Source organism: Oncorhynchus keta, chromosome 28 (assembly GCF_023373465.1).
Source record: "Oncorhynchus keta strain PuntledgeMale-10-30-2019 chromosome 28, Oket_V2, whole genome shotgun sequence".
Classification (NCBI taxonomy): domain Eukaryota; kingdom Metazoa; phylum Chordata; class Actinopteri; order Salmoniformes; family Salmonidae; genus Oncorhynchus; species Oncorhynchus keta.
In genome coordinates, this window is record NC_068448.1 from 29,424,124 (window position 1) to 29,440,532 (window position 16,409).

At 40.5% G+C, this 16,409-nt stretch overlaps 1 protein-coding gene across 7 annotated transcripts in view; it reads left to right on the plus strand.

Annotated features, from left to right (window-relative positions):
* Positions 1-16,409, plus strand: part of casz1 (castor zinc finger 1) — a 256,887-nt gene that overhangs the window by 131,929 nt on the left and 108,549 nt on the right. For 2 of the 7 annotated variants that reach the window (XM_052482717.1, XM_052482719.1), the window contains one exon: positions 8,637-8,689. The exons of the other annotated variants lie outside the window; for them this stretch is intronic. The gene's annotated coding sequence lies outside the window, so the exon portion shown is untranslated. The remainder of the gene's footprint in view (positions 1-8,636; positions 8,690-16,409) is intronic. 7 annotated transcript variants of the gene reach the window in all.

Sequence of the window (16,409 nt, forward strand, 5' to 3'; positions counted from 1 at the left end):
ATGATTGCAATCTTGATTAAATCCCCCTGGATCTAATGAGTTGATTTTCTGCTGTTAATATTGCATTGGCTTATGATGGATTCGTTAAGATAATGGAACGAAGCTAAAATATAAATGACTCCCTGTCAAGGAGCAGATTTTCGTCATTTTCCGTCTGACACCTCCGCCGTGGGGATTTGGCGGGGCCTTTTTGTGTTTAGAACCATCAGGATCTAGAATACTAATTTTTCATGTGCAGACGACTCTAACAAAGCTTCCTGCTTCACCCTCTGTTCTCTCTAAATACCTCCTCTCAAGGTAGGAAGAAAGGGAAAACAGGATCCAACTTGCCTCTTACCAGCGCTATATCCTCTGTGTTCACCAATGATACTGTACCTCACACAAAATCAGAACCATACACCAAAATATTTAATATTATCCTTTTTTGCATCTGTTTTCCAACTACAGTGCCTTCAGAAAGTATTCATACCCCTTGAATTATTCCACATTTGGTTTGTTACAGCCTGAATTCAAAATGGATTCAATTGATTTTACAGACACCCAAGACGACTCAAAGCTGTAATCACCGCCAAAGGTGTGTATACAAAGAATTGACTCAGGGGTGTGAATACTTATGTAAATGAGATATTTCTGTATAACATTTTCTATCAATTAGCTAAAATGTCAAAAAACACGTTTTCACTTAGTCATTATGGGGTATTGTGTGTAGATAAGTGGGGGGGGTCAAGGGGTGTGAATACTTTCTGAAGGCACTGTATTATATGACACACAGAATACAAAGATCCATTCTTTAGAAAAATGCAATGAATCTGGCAAAACATGGAAGCAATGAAGTTTTTCTATTGACCTGTGTTTTTGAGATGAATTAATAATGTGGCCTCTCCTTTGGCGCTTGCCAGACCAGCTGAGCCAGTCTCGCTCTCAGTTTAAATGGTCTGTCACTTAGGTCAACGAGAGGAGTGAAATGTTCAGTGCATAGCATATTGATCCCATATTACACATGAGTAACAACAGAACATGGATAATTTTGCGCTCAAGTGTGGAGGAAAGCTTATGCAAAAAGCATTAATAATCACAGAGGGGGGATACTAGACTGTGAATAAGTAGATATTACATACCATCATTTGTTGTGGCTGGGTGAGAATCATACACCAACAAGAAGTCAGTGTTATACTTGACTTGGTTGTGATATGTAGCATTCATAAAACCTTTATATGCATGACATACATAGTCATAATGCCCTGCATATGTTTATATGCTATGCCCTACCTATGTTTATGCAGCATTGACATAAAACATTATAACACCCACTCCATAATAACTGTTATAAAGCACACTTCATAAGAAAAATATGTTATAACAGAGACATGGACATATAGGTTTTCAGCAGAGACAAAGTAGTGCGCTTCTAAAAGTTATGGAGTGTGTGTTATGTTTCATGTCAATGCATTGGTGCGGAGTATATCAACATATGTAGGGAATTCTGACTCTTTATGTCATGCATATAAAGACTTTTTGAACGCTACATATCACCACTCTAAGTAAAGTGTTACCAGAGTCCATGTTGTTCGGTTTACCTTGCTAGCAAGATCTACATTTCTGGGGACGTTTTTATATCAGACAATATACCACTGGTATGACGCAAAACTACTTGTTTACTGTTCTAATTACGTTGGTAACCAGTTTATAATAGCTATAATGCACCTCAAGGGTTTGTGGTATATGGTCAATATACCATGGCTAAGAGCTGTTCTTAGGCACAACGCAATGCGGAATGCCTGGATACAGCCCATAGCCGTGGTATATTGACCATATACCACAAACCCTTGAGGGGCTTTATTGCTATTATAGCCTAGTTACCAACGTAATTAGAACAGTAAACAAGTAGTTTTGCATCATACCAGTGGTATATTATCTGATATAAAAACGTCTTTCAGCCAATCATCATCCAGGAGCCAAACTACCCGGTTTATAATAGCAAATGGATCATTCAGTGTGGATTCATGTTCTATAACGTTGTACAACAAGTGTGTTGGATGAGTATCACAAAGGCCATATGGACTAAAAGCATGATCATTCCAAAAAGAAAATACTGTGCGGTTATAAATGTTGTTCAATTCAACCTACCAACCACATCACTGGCTTTTTTTTAATCATCATCTTAATCACTATTGTTGTCAAGTTTCATGCTTGGCCTGACCCTTCTTTTGTGGTGATTATAATATTGTTCTCCCTTTTCCGTGCAATATTACCTACCAGGGAAACCGTCTGATTGGGCCTTTCTTCTGCGTGTCACTTTTTTTGTCCTTTAACATGGTTTTCCTAAAAAGTTTTTTTTTAATCAATCAATTTGGAGGCAGAAAATAGGCTTTGTCACGGCCAGGCCCAGGGTCGTGTGATGCTTGCTTTGGCCAGTGACAGGTCCTCAAAAGGGATAAAAATGAATATTTTTGGGGGGGAAACTGGGGTTTCCATGGCACCGGCACTTGTTGCACATTGCTCACCATTCCACAGTCCTGCATGGTTTCAAAGGGAGGGACAGCAAAAATTAGTCGAGGAGCGGACGGCTGGGTATGGCTGAACTGTAGATGTGGCTGCCCCTGAGCCCCCGCTCGCTCCTCTCCTAGGAGAATAGGAGGGAGAAGTGACAGCCCAAAAAAGGGGGCCTACTAGGTGTTGTCAAATATGCATGAGCAGTGTCAATAAGTAAATGTTAAATTTCTCATTGTGCCGTGGCCATTCAAAAAGGCACTTGGGAAGGACCACGTAGCATTAGACAGAGCAGGAGAAACTGAGGAGAGGGTCATTTGTTGAGAAGGTTATTCTTGTAGTATGCAGCTTCTGGTTTGTGTAATTAGCGATTGCTTGTGTTTGGGCTGGGGTCATGTAAACTGTACGTTTCTAAGTTTATGCGTGAGAAATGGAACCAGGAAACAAAGACAATAGTTTGGCAATCATTACAACAAAGAGGATTGTTATCTTAAGTGGTTCAGCTCAGTGGAATGACTGAGTGTTCCTGATTTTTATGTTCGATTTGTGAACTCAGGTACAATGTATAAGCTTGACTTGTTCACAGACTTAAATGTTTTAAAAGAAAAAATATTTAAAATATTTCATGGAGATTTGGTTTGCATTTAGGTGTGTTCATGACATTAACATAACATGCACCCTGGGTGTGTGTGCACTGCTATACTTCACTCTCGGATTCATTGGAGCTATTTTTGTACAAAGTAATCTTATAGCAAGAATGTTGTTGACCATGATTACCGCTCGCTCCTCCTTCGGTTCCTCTTACAATTATGTATTCTTCTGTGTTTGGGAAATGGCTTCATGAGGTCAAGGTTTTTGCGTGTCAGGACTCCTTTAAACAATTTGCTATAATTTCCATAACATCACCACCACCCACAATAACAAACAAGGTTATACGCTTTGTAATCGAAATAGCATTCATTCCCATGTCATGGTGAAAGACCAGATCTGTACACATTTAGATAAATGTAGTAAGATAGTAAAATGCTGTTAAAGTGCTTTTACTCACTAATCAATATATTCTCCTTTGCTCAACCAATTCAATAAGCGAAAGGTTGCATCTGCATGTTATTTTATACTGTCAGCTGTTATGATGCTGAGTATCCTTTCAAAAGAAAGGCCTAGCTATCATTTGAAAACCTATTTTTTTGTCTCTGAGATTCTCCACAGTATGCTGTCAGTCTGTCGGAAAGGTTTAGAGAGAGCCAGGATATGCTCCTTGATGGGATTTTATCATGCTAGGCATGCCCTGTTTCCTGATGAATATATTAAAATTATTACTGTGCAAACAGAGTTTCTAATTACTGACCTGCTTGCCATTGTACTGCGCCTTCTTTATGGTCCCCCCCCTCTTCCATGCCTTGTTTATTTATCTGCACCAGTGAATACAGAATAGTCTGTGCAATGTAATTTCCATCCACATGAAAATGCTTTTGAAAATGCCAATCTCGCCTATTATACAGTGTAATTACTCGTCTGCTTTTCACATCTTCAGCCAGTAGGGAGATTGTTGGAGAGGGAGAAACAACATCTTGGTGGGGCTTCACTTTTGTTGCTTTCATAGAAGAATGTACTGTTGTTTTTCTTGAGGCCAAGGACAATGTTTGTCAAATGTAATTAACGTGCTATTGATAGTGTAATTTAGTGTAGTGCCTACTGGTTACAATACTGTCTGTGGAGCACAGTGTTGTATGAGGAATACCTTCAAGTCATAAAAATATATCATTTTTGTTAACTCAGCGACAGTAGATACAGTATATATACAAACGTATGTGGACAACCCTTCAAATTAGTGGATTTGGTTATTTCAGCCACACCTGTTGCTGACGGATGTATAAAATCGAGCACACAGCCATGCAGTCTCCATAGACAAACATTGTCAATAGAATGGGCTTACTGAAGAGCTCAGTGACTTTCAACGCAGCACCGTCATAGGATGTCACATTTCTGCCCTGCTTGAGCTGCACCGGTCAACTGTAAGTGCTGCTATTGTGAAGTGGAAACTTCTAGGAGCAACAACATCTCAGCTGCCCCCGGTTGCAACACTCACTACCAAGTTTCAAACTGCCTCTGGAAGCAACGTCAGCACAATAACTGTTAGTCTGGAGCTTCATAAAATAGGTTTCCATGGCCGAGCAGCCGCACACAAGCCTAAGATCACCATGGGCAATGCCAAGCGTCGGCTGGAGTGGTGTAAAGCTCACCGCCATTGGACACTGGAGCAGTGTAAATGCATTCTCCGGAGTGATCAATCACGTTTCACCATCTGGCAATCTGACGGACGAATCTGGGTTTGGCGGATGCCAGGAGAACGCTACCAGCCCCAATGCATAGTGCCAACTGTAAAGTTAGGTGGAGGAATAATAATGGCCTGGGGCTGTTTGTCATGGTTCGGGCTAGGTCCCTTAGTTCCAGTGAAGGGAAATCTTAACGCTAAAGCATAAAATGACATTCTAGACGATTCTGTGCTTCCAACTTTGTGGCATCAGTTTGGGGAAGGCCCTTTCCTGTTTCAACATGACAATGCCCCCGTGCACAAAGCGAGATCCATACAGAAATGGTTTGTCGAGATCGATGTGGAAAAACTTGACTGGCCTGCACAGTGCCCTGACCTCAACCCCATCGAATACCTTTGGGATGAATTGGAATGCCGACTGCGAGCCAGGTCTAATCGCCCAACATTAGTGCCCGACCTCACAAATGCTCTTGTGGCTGAACGGAAGCAAGTCCCCGCAGAAATCTTCCAATGCCTACTGGAAAGCCTTCCCAGAAGAGTGGAGGCTGTTATAGCAGCAACGGGGGGACCAACTCCATATTATTGCCCATGATTTTGAAATGAGGGTTCAACAAGTAGGTGTCCACATAATTTTTGTCATGTAGTGTATAGTGTATGACTAATATGTGGTGTTGGGACAACCTTGTCACATGCCTGTGTTTTAGACGTCTTCTGTACCTTGCGTTTGGTGTGGTTCAGCAGGTTTTTCTACTTACAACGCCAAAAACTTATGTTTCAAGTTCTGTTTCATTGTTACTGCCATTCTGACATCTCACGCTAGTTTTCACTCTGTTAGCCTGTATCTTATACTGTAGGGCTATGTGTGGTATAAAGGTGTCACCTATTTACCGGGCGCATTCTGTCCGTGACCCCGCCGTGGAAAAGGGCAACCCTGTTGTTTACTCGTCTGTCTGAGATGTTGCACAGGGGTTTGATCAGGGGAGTTGATAGGAGCTGCAATTTAAAAAGAGGACACTGCAGCCCTGAACAAAAACAATTAAAGGAAAATGAAAGACGTCCCCCAAGGGTTGAAAATAGAAAATTAGCAACATGCATGCTGGAATCCACAGCCCCCCCTTGCCCACCCCTCCCTTTCCAAACTTACTGGGCCTGCATTGTTATGTATGATCAGATCTGCCAGTTCCTCCTCTAAGCTCCTTGTCACATTTTGACTTAATGAAGTGCAACTTAGAAGGGAATTGGGTTCATCATGCTAGTCGCACGATGCTCCCTTGTTGTAGCAAACAGGAGCGGCATGGGACTGAAGCGCTACAGTGCGAGTCGTTATCATTCTGGTCAGTCTGTTTAACACAAAATTAAACAAAGAACTAATTAGTGCCTTATGAATTAATAACTGCACTGTTGCCGAGTAGAAGTTAGGTTGCTGAGGGGAGATAGAAAATAAGTAGGAAGATCAGGTTAGAATTATTATTGCGTTTTGGCCTCACTTGTGCTCTCAAGGTTAGGAAACTTTGTTGAGAAGTTGCAGTGACTCAACTGGTTCTGCCTAAGTAAGTTTCTGTCTTTGCCAATGGCTGGGAACTATACAGTTCAGTGGGCTTTGAATGTCATTCATGAGGTATAGCCAACTGTACGCTTAATTACACATATTCATATTTGTAAATATTTTTGTTATAGGCGTTATATGGCTGGGTCATAATCCTTGTTTTACATTTATAGCAGGATTTTCCAGAAACCTCTGGATTTTCTAGAAATTCGCACCCTTCAAACCCCTGCTTAAAGTGTCTCTTCTGTATAACGTTATGACCTTACCATGTCTCACATCTACAATGTTGCACCATGTCATTTGAAATGTTTTGCACCTGTATCATATGACTGTTGCCATAAGGGAAAGAGATCACGTTTGACCTAATTTCACATACTCCATGAATGTGTTGAGCAGGCCTTGGCTAACTAGACCTTCAATGTTATTGGCAAATAAATTCACACCCTTCAATCTGATTGTGGGATTACTGATTCTAAGTAAATTATCATTGGCAAGCTGTGCTGAAATATTCACAAAACTGGTTAACCGGATATCGCACCTGCTCCCCACTGTTGAATTGAAGATGGGACTCTGTCAACTGTTAAACCATTCCCCCATCCCCCTCCCTCTTTTTATCTCTACATTCTGACTCAGTGTAAAGGGCCATTCAGCTGAAGTACACCTTCCTTGGTAACACTTTAAATTAAGGGTACCGACATAAGGACTTCATAACACATTCATAATCCATACATACTTCGTTCATAAGAAAAGCGATGATTAAAATATTCAGTTGTCCACAGTCATTTTACCATGCTTATGTACTGCTTAAGAATGCTGTATGCATAGGTTATGACTGAGCTATGAAGTCCTTATGTAGGTACCCTTCAATTAGTCTTAACATTTATTTTTAATTTGCCCATCAGAGATGTGCAGAGAATGGACCTTCTAATATATATATTTCTTTATATGTACAGTACCAGTCAAAAGTTTGGAAACTCCTACTCATCCAAGGGTTTTTCTTTGTTGTTGCTATTGTTATATTGTAGAATAATAGTGAAGACATCAAAACTATGAAATAACATATATGGAATCATGTAGTAACCAAAAAAGTGTTAAACAAATCAACATTTATTTTATATTTGAGATTCTTCAAAGTAGCCACCCTTTGCCTTGATGACAGCTTTGCACAATTTTGGCATTCTCTCAACCAGCTTCATTAGGTAGTCACCTGGAATGCATTTCAATTAGCAGGTGTTCCTTGTTAATTTGTGGAATTTCTTTCCTTCTTAATGTGTTTGAGCCAATCAGTTATGTTGTGACATGGTAGGGGTGGTATACAGAAGATAGCCCTATTTGGTAAAAGACCAAGTCCATATTATGGCAAGAACAGCTCAAATAAGCAAAGAGAAACGACAGTCCATCATTACTTTAAGACATGAAGGTCAGACAATCCGGAAAATATCAAGAACTTTCTTCAAGTGCAGTCGCAAAAGCGCTACAATGAAACTCACTCTCATGAGGACTTTAGACTGGTGGAAATCTGTCCAAATTTGAGATTTTTGGTTCCAACCGCCGTGTCTTTGTGAGACGCAGAGTAGGTGAACGGATGATCTCCGCATGTGTGGTTCCCACCGTGAAGCATGGAGGAGGAGGTGTGATGGTGTGGGGGTGCTTTGCTGGTGACACTGTCGGTGATTTATTTAGAATTCAAGGCACACTTAACCAGCATGGTTACCTCAGCATTCTGCAGCAATACATCCTCCCATCTGGTTTGCACTTAGTGGGACTGTTTTTCAACAGGACAATGACCCAACACACCTCCAGGCTGTGTAAGGGCTATTTGACCAAGATGGAGAGTGATGGAGTGTTGCATTAGATGACCTGGCCTCCACAATCACCCGACCTCAACCCAATTGAGATGGTTTGGGATGAGTTAGACTGTGGAGTGAAGGAAAAGCAGCCAACAAGTGCTCAGCATATGTGGGAACTCCTTCAAGACTGTTGGAAAAGTATTCCAGGTGATGCTGGTTGAGAGAATGCCAAGAGTGTGCAAAGCTGTCATCAAGGTAAAGGCTGGCTACTTTGAAGGATCTCAAATATAAAATATATTTAGATTTGTTTAACACATTTTTGTTTACTACATGATTCCATATGTGTCATTTCATAGTTTTGATGTTTTCGCTATTGTTCTACAATGTAGAAAATAGTAAAAATAAAGAGAAACCCTTGAATAAGTAGGTGTGACCAAACTTTTGACTGATACTGTATATGTAGATACTGTAATAGATGATTGTTGGGCTTTAATGTTACCCCATCACACACACACCTCTCTCCCCTCTTTCTTAGATGAAGTAAGTCTATATGGAGTGACTTGGTCCCATGCTGGAAGAGAAAACGAGGTAGGACAAATATACCGCATGACTGATTACTGCCACCACATTCTCCCCTGTTCATATCTACAACAATATCAAGCATCTTCATTAATCACCATGGATCAATGTGTCTGGGGTTGTAAAAATTGACAAATTACTTATTAGAATCCCACCGTTTTATTTTCCAGCTGATTAACTCACAGTGATGTCGTACACTGTACATATGCCCTGATGTATCGGTTTTTCAAGGAGGCATTCACAGCATGAAATGGCTGGGGCTATGATCATATATGCAGTCAGTGTTCTTCTGCTCTTGGTACCATGTAATATGGTGCAGACAGAGCTATTACCTGTGAGTGTACCCTTATATGACCCTTTCCAGGTAGTGCTAGAGCTGGAAACATAGTGGTATAAGGACACTCCACCCATAAATGTTTGATTTAAAAAAAAAAATACATAAGGCTACATACAGTAAAAGATACATTAGTGATCATCTCTTAGTGATAGTGCTTTATCAAGTCGAGAGAACGAGACATACTTGAAGCCCTGTCATAAGAGGATACATAACATCTGCATAGTAATGACATAACAGATGCCATACGCGGTTGTGTCCTCTTATGAAAACGGACTTATGGTATGACACATGTTATGTTATGGCATCGCTCTGACACAAACCATTGTTTAGGTTCATTAATGGTCATTGCTATAAGTTGACATAAGATGCAAAGACTCTTTAGGATAGAAGGTCATTACTAAGAGATTGTTATGTGAGCTACATTATGAATGTTCATGAAACAACATTTACATAACAAACATTCAAAGTATGCAGTATGTCACTTGTCACTTGTCACTTGCAAGGTTGGTTGTCATAATGACAATAGTTTTCGTTTGCCTGGTTTTGGGCGTTTTAGGGGTAAATTGTAACTAAGCATGCTAAAATATTACATGCAGGTTACCTACTTAAGGACTTCATAAGACATTCATATCCCATACCTACAGCATTCATAGCAGTACATTAGCATTTCGTACAACTTATCACAGCAACTGCAAGTTGATGTTGTCGTTAGTTTTTGCGGTTGTTGAATATACTGCTTATGAATGTGATATGTGCAGGTTATGAATGTTTTATGTAGCCTTTATGTCAAGTGTTACCCCATAATATCCCAGACATAATTTTCTAATGGTTCCATTGAATGTCATTCACTAATTACTAGTAATTACTCCAACCATTAGATGCAGAAGGGTAAATACAGATGACTTTTGCCACCATTAGTAGTCATTATGTTGTTATAAACCTTTGAGTCAATTTACAACCTTTTAACCAAGAAATAAGAGCCACAGTATTAAATAGTTGTCCCTAACTTGTACGCCATTGTCAGAAACTCACAATACTATCTAACCAAAAAAAAAACGAGCTTGTACAAGTTGATTGTTCAGAGGACGTTAATGACTTGTGACTTGTAGAAACTGGGTTGCTTTTTTTTCTGAAACAAAACCTTCTGTGCTAATGATGTTAGCTGGTAGAGCACAATGCTGATGTAGGAGTCTGTCATGAGGATGCACACAACAGCCCTTGCCCCTGGCTTCCTAGTCAAGAGGGATCTGTACATTCAGAAGTGACACCGTGGGCTGTCTCATGTCAAAGTGAGGACCCTTAATGTCACCGGGGGGTGGCATGCCTGTGAATTAAGACGGGGCTGCACCACACTTCTTTGTCTTGGTGGCGTCAGTCAAAGAGTGGAGGGAAGAGACACTCTCGGCATCAATCAGGGCCCAAATACATCTCCAGATTGATGTTACTTTAATTAATCCATATTAATGGATGCACCAACTAGAGGCATTATAATTGTAACTTCTAGGACTATATAACACCTTCATAACCACTGCGTACACATTCATGAAGTCTTATAGAGCCTTGAAGCATAGCCTACGAGAACCTGTATCTTTCAACTTACAGGATATACTCGGTGTAAAGTGAATGTTAGTAACACAGGTTGAGACTAGGACAAGCCATGGTGTCTTTCCAATTACGGGAATGTTAGTAGTAGGGCTTTTAACCCAAATTTAAGATGTTTCAAGTAAAAAACACATCACATTGGGTTGTAGGTTTATATATGTGTGTGTGTGTGTATATATATTTTGATTATAGGGGAAGAAAACACAAAATAAACTATATTCCGAGACAATAACAACAGATCAGCCAGGTCTGAGATCATTTCAAATATAATAGAGCTATTATATCGAGCCTAGGCTACTTATCCATTTTCTTCAACATGAATTAGTCACAAGCTGCAACTAGAATTGGGATCATTTGCATAAATATTTTGACCTGATAACTGCAACAAAAACAGTAGCTAAATGGAATGGATGTCCTCTTCTGATTAAAATCATTGTGGGAAATTATGAGTTTAAACTAGAGGCATTCAGCCATGGCATTCTAAACATTCTCGTTTGCTTAGATAACTAGCAAAAGTTAGCATAACTAACTAGCTACTTCTGTGCAAATGAAGTGTTTGCCATTATCTAAAGAAACGCCTGGGAATGTGTTCATGGTTGAACCTTCTGTAAGTTTTCCTTCAAGATTGTTGCTCAAAACTGCGCGCATAGTGGATGTTTTAGCACCGCAGTGAGACAGACCGCTCTACAGCTGCTGTCTTTCAGGAGGCTTTTTTCTTAATTTCTCTGCCGATTTGGAAAGGTTGATTAGCCTGGGAGACTGTAATATGAAGGGGAGGATGATTTCCTTCTCTCCAATACGCAGGGTGCTTTGGGAGGCCCAGCGAAGCAAGTGTGTGCCAACTACAGCAGCCCTCGCATCCTGACCCGACTCTCCCCTCGCCTTCAACCTGAATAGCTGGAGTATAGTTAGCTTAATTGGGTTTTGATATATTTAATTCAGCTAATCAGAAAGCCCAACTGGCTCCAACATCGGGCCTGCATGCCTTTCCCCCCTTCCACAAAGCTCCCAGAGAACTGGGGTGGAGGAGAAGACTCCCAGACTGGATTCCCCCTCTCTCTTAAACAGTGGGAGGAAAATTAAACTGGCAAATTTGTTTTCATTGGTTCTGGGGCTTCCTTTGGGGAGTCAGAGGCTTTTAATTGTGCTCGCTGTGAAGAATTTTGTAGGGCTGCTTACCAACAACAAAACTGCCGGCTCCCTTTTCTCTCGTCTTTGCCGTTCTTGAACGCTCAGGCTCTCAAAAAGGAGTGTGCGAGTTTGTTAGCGAAAGGCTTGAAGTGCCGAAAATGTGGCTTTCTTTTGCATTGCGCAGGCACAGCTCTCCTTTAAGGTTTATTCCTTTATGTTACATTTCTTAACAAAAGCATAAGGGGTAAAGTATTGTGATTTAGAACATTGTAATAGTGTTGGGATAAGTTGTGTGGTTAATAACAACATCCCTCTGAAATGGTGGACTTTTTTTTGTCTTTAGATACTGCTCATTGAAGGTTATTGTGTATTAGACTCATGATTCTACAAAAACATCTGTGGCTTATTTGTTTGCCTAGTCATGAACTGGAGTAGCTAAATAAACTCCATCGTCCTGCAGGAGAAGCATACCATTTGTCTCTTAGAGACAGAGAAAAAGTCGATGTAATATCTCAACGATAACAACAACAAAAAGAAGCCGCCGCCCCCTCATTTTCCTATTTTCACTCGCTCTTCCATTTTTTGGCCTTTTGAATTTTTCCAGTGTGTCAAAACAAGCAAAGGCTACATGGAAACGGCAGCCTTGTGTAAATATTTATGATGTAACATCTCCATGTGAATAGACTTTCCTCCGAATCCATCCATCATTACGGGCACGTCATGAAAGCCCACCTCCCGGTGGCGGCTCAGGGCCTTAGGAAGCCTCAGACAGGAGCGGCGTGTCCCCCTCTCGTTCAAAGTATTTGTTTTTCTTTTGACTGGGGGCCGCCCAGCTGTGAGGGCATTTCATGTGTCGGCCCCTCCGCTTTCATTCAGCCTCGACTTCAAAGCCCATTTTGGCCCATTGTTTCTGTGACGTGGCTGGCGGCCCCGAGAAATGCCCAAACAGAAAAATGTGATGTAGGTCAAATTACAGCAGTTGTGCCTCTGAAAAAGTGAAATATCTTATGGTCCAAATGTAAAGCCCTGGTTACCGCGTAGCCCTGGTTACCGCGTAGCCCTGGCTTTTTGTCTTTCGATGTCCACCTCCTCACTTGCACACACCAAGTCTGAATGCTGTAGTTGTTGTTTGTGGAAAAGAGCTGAAAGCATTGTGTAGAATTGACATCTAAACAACCGGGTCCCAGGTCTTTATGAATGATTTTAGTGCCGTGTCTATGATAGAACAACACCAACCAGACACAATGCTTTTCCTGCAATGCTTTTCCTCCAAATTCACTCTTTCCTTGTAACATTTGGAACACCAACAGACTTAAGTTGGAAAGGTTGTGCAAATGTAGGAAATGGTCTTCTCCTTTGCCAGTTACTCAAGTAGACACTGACTGAATTCTAAACGTTGTTGCAACAGGTCAATTAGTAGTGGAAAACCTTTTAAGGGAGGATATTGGTCTTAGTACTGTACTTTGAGGTCTTTTGCTTGTGCAGGTATGATCAAGATTGTGAAATGTTAGTTCTGTCTGGGCCGTTGAGTTGTGTAATTGTATGAAGACATGGCACATTGTCGTGATGTTGTTAGAAACGAGAGGAAAAAGTATTCTGCGGTCTTTTCTCCCCCAAGCCACAAACTGCTGAGTATGTTTATTTTTCTATATATATGTGTGTGTGTGTGTGTGTGTGTGTGTGTGTGTGTGTGTGTGTGTGTGTGTGTGTGTGTGTGTGTGTGTGTGTGTGTGTGTGTGTGTGGCTATTATCGTGATGTTGTTGTCATGTTCCGTACTTGATTACCAAGGTTTTAGGCTTTTCGTCTTGCATCTGCAAAAAAATTGGTATGGCAAATGTTAGTGAAGTATTGCCAACCCAGCCTCTAATAATACTACCATTAGCCACAGAGAATGTGATTAATACATCAGCACTCTGACAGACTGAGCCACAGTATGGAAAAGGTAATATGGATTATTACAACGGTTGCAAGAGCTCAACGTCGCCATCCAAGTTTATCCATTTATCTGCAATGATGAGACTCCTTTGTGTTGTGTAGGATTGTAACATCTATTTAAATAACAAAAGATATAATTCACGTGCACAGTTGTAGACCCCAACTGTTGTTTAATATTCAATCCACGCAACAATACACACACAAAAAGGAAGTATTGAGCAAAAACCTGACTTGGAACGTCCATAGAACATCCACAGCATTATACATTTTCATTATTAATTGAGAGCCATGCTTCTAGCATTGGATCCATTTTCCCGAGCTTAGTGTGTCCGATTAGCTTCAAAGACATGTGTTGTTCCTTTATTGTTAAAGGTACATTTGTCAAATGCTAAATGATGTAATTCACAATTTGTGTGTGTGTGTGTGTGTGTGTGTGTGTGTGTGTGTGTGTGTGTGTGTGTGTGTGTGTGTGTGTGTGTGTGTGTGTGTGTGTGTGTGTGTGTGTGTGTGTGTGTGTGTGTGTGTGTGTGGTTGTGCATGATGGTGGTGTGTGTGTTTGTGCGTGTGTGTTTGTGCGTGTGCATGATGATGGTGATGTGTGTGTTTGTTGCACAGAGTTGGCTTTGAAGGGTACACAGAGTAAATGCTATTTTTCTCTCTTTTTGAGTGCCTCTTTTCTCTCAGCGGATCCATTCAAGCTTTCAATACCTTTTCTCCACCCTTTTTTCCCCTGTCTCTTTTTTTCAGCGAGCAGGAGGGTTTTACTTTACTCCTTTGTCATCCTAATTGATTGCATTAACCTTTTGAGTATTGAATTTCCTGTGCATCACGCCGAGCACAATGTGGAATATTATCATAATCCCTCCAAGTAATGGACACAGGGCAATCAACAATGCTTTGGGAAACGTACATCTTTGAAAGATGGAGCATCATATTATTTTCAATCAAAAGGGCTAGCTGCACAGGCCTGGCAGGCGTTGGGAAACTTTGACAATGTCTTAAGTGGGGAGTGTTTCATCTTTGAAGCACACGTTTGCCACTTTGAACCTTCACTCTCTTCACTGTCTTTGGAAATGGTTAGCTTAACGGTGTGAAAGTGTCCCTTTTAATCCTTTCATCTTGATGAAAAGAATGTACCTGTATAAGCCTATCTAACAAGGCTGCAGACGTAATAATATCAGCCATGCGTGATTTGTCTAGTCGTGTCTTCTATTTTTCAATTACTGTAGAAAGGATGCTTTTGGTACAGATGCTGATGTCTATGGAGCTGGAATGTCATTTCCTCAATATTGGCGTGTCACAAACAAAATGCATTAATAGATCGTCATTTTGTAAACGATATGAACAAGTGAAAACGCTTACCTCCTGTTATTGAAATGTAGTGTGACGTTTAAGTTGTTACGTTGTATTTGAGAACCAGTTGTGATGAGCTAGAATAAGGAGAATATTTGGTAACACTTTATTTGATGGGTACCTGCATAAGGACTTCATAACACATTAATAACACATACTTGTCTAAAGAAGCCCTAATAAAGGTACCCTGCAAATAAAGTGTTACCGATTATTGAAAGTGGCAAATTGTCATAAAAGAGGAACTATATAGCACTTAAGTCCTATGACAAAACCCTGCTTTACTGCACCACAATATATGTCAATTATAGATCCTCCTCACCTGAAGAAACTTCTGTGAATTTTCATCCTCAGGATGAAGTGGCTTTAGAGACAGGAATAGCCCTTGATTTACTTTGCTATTGCTGGGTCACGTCATTTAATCTCTTTACCCACTTTAGATTAGCCTTTTTTGGTTGAGGAGGACATGTACATGGATTTGCCTGCTTTTAAAAAGACTCTTTGCAGGAGTCAGAAATATTTGGAACCTTTCTTGAGTGTTGTCCTGTAACCCTACGGCATGATGTCACAAACACTGTTGGTCCAACAATAAGTTGTTCTATTGCATGTTTCAGTCAATTTGTGTCATACTGAATACCCTCACGTCTGGGTTCTCTCTAGGGCATGTCTGACAGAAACAGAAAGGGAACACTTTACATGAAGAGTATCCATCCACACATTCATAACCCATACATAACACATAAGCAATACGCATGTCTAAAATACAAATGTATCATTGCAGCAGGCACTACTGTGACATCACACATACATGACATTGACATTGACATAAGCAGGTATTACATTATTATGCACTTCTTATTAATGGGTTATGAATGTGTTATGAAGTCCTCATGTCGGTACCCTTCAAATAAAGTGTCACCAATTAAACACTTAACTAAAAGCCTACAGACATAAAGACGACACAAATCTGTCATAAGGACAAAAACTGTAGGTCATTACGGTTCGACCATATACTTCTCACGCCTTCAGCACTTACACTCTTGTAAAGATGCATACAATGGTTAGAAGCACAACTAAATCCGATGTTTATAATGTCATGCTTCATAAGTGTTAACGTCATAGGTCATAAGCATAATCGTGATGCTGTTCTTATGACCGCCTTATGAAGCTTAATGTCAGTAATGTCATTGAGCTTAAATGGAAGTGTCACGGAAATGACACAGATCAACCTTGAGCCTAAGTATGCCTAACTATTAGAGGCAGTGGACGTTTGTAAAAAAAATAAAAAAAACATGACGACCAACTGTGCCAGTTTTAAGTGACACCTGATCGGTCACAAGTTCTTTGCAGCACAATAATAGCTACACCGCAAC